The sequence below is a fragment of the Phaethon lepturus genome, unplaced genomic scaffold, assembly GCF_000687285.1.
Source record: "Phaethon lepturus isolate BGI_N335 unplaced genomic scaffold, ASM68728v1 scaffold34272, whole genome shotgun sequence".
NCBI lineage: Eukaryota > Metazoa > Chordata > Aves > Phaethontiformes > Phaethontidae > Phaethon > Phaethon lepturus.
The window spans coordinates 351-936 of record NW_010523166.1 but is presented as its reverse complement, the minus strand read 5'-3'; the positions used below and the strand labels follow the sequence as shown (position 1 = coordinate 936).

The following is a 586-nucleotide window of genomic DNA, read 5'->3' as shown; positions in this document are numbered from 1 at the left end:
GCTTCTGTGGGTTGGTGAGGGTGGCTGATTCTGCCTTTTACCTCTGGTGCCGCCTGGAGCAGGGAAGCCCATCCTACTGTGCCCAGGATGTGGGGCTGGGGTTTGGAGGAGGCCACAGCACATAACTGCCCTGACGCCAGTGGCCGTGGCAGTGGGACCATGGGGTCAGCAGGGACCCCTGGGCGCAGTCCTGCCCAGGCACAGGGGATGTAGCTCAGCGGGAGAGCGCTTGCTTTGCATGTAAGAGGCCCTGGGTTCAACCCCCAGCATCTCCATGTCTTTTTGCCCCGCCAGAGCCCCCTCCCTGCCAACTGGGCTCTGCCTCCCTCCCTGGGGCTGCCTGCAGGCATGGTTGGCCCAGGACTGGGGGAACAGCAGTGGTGCACGGTGGGTGCCCCCACCCCCTGCCAGGACCCCCGAGAGAGGGAACTGCCCCTCTCACTCCTTCCCAGACCAAAGCTGTCCTGGCTGACGGGGGGAGCAAGGGGATGAAAGCCAGCAGCTGACCCCAGAAGAGCTCTGTACTACCCAGACAAACCCCCCAGCAGGGCAGGCGTTGCCCAAAGGGAGGGCTCCTCTGCGAGTT

General features: G+C 64.7%; 1 non-coding gene across 1 annotated transcript; it reads left to right on the top strand.

Annotated features, from left to right (window-relative positions):
- The first annotated feature begins 203 nt into the window (after window positions 1–203).
- On the top strand, window positions 204–275 carry TRNAA-UGC. Its single transcript has one exon. It is a non-coding gene; the product is annotated as a tRNA-Ala (tRNA).
- The last annotated feature ends 311 nt before the right edge of the window (window positions 276–586 follow it).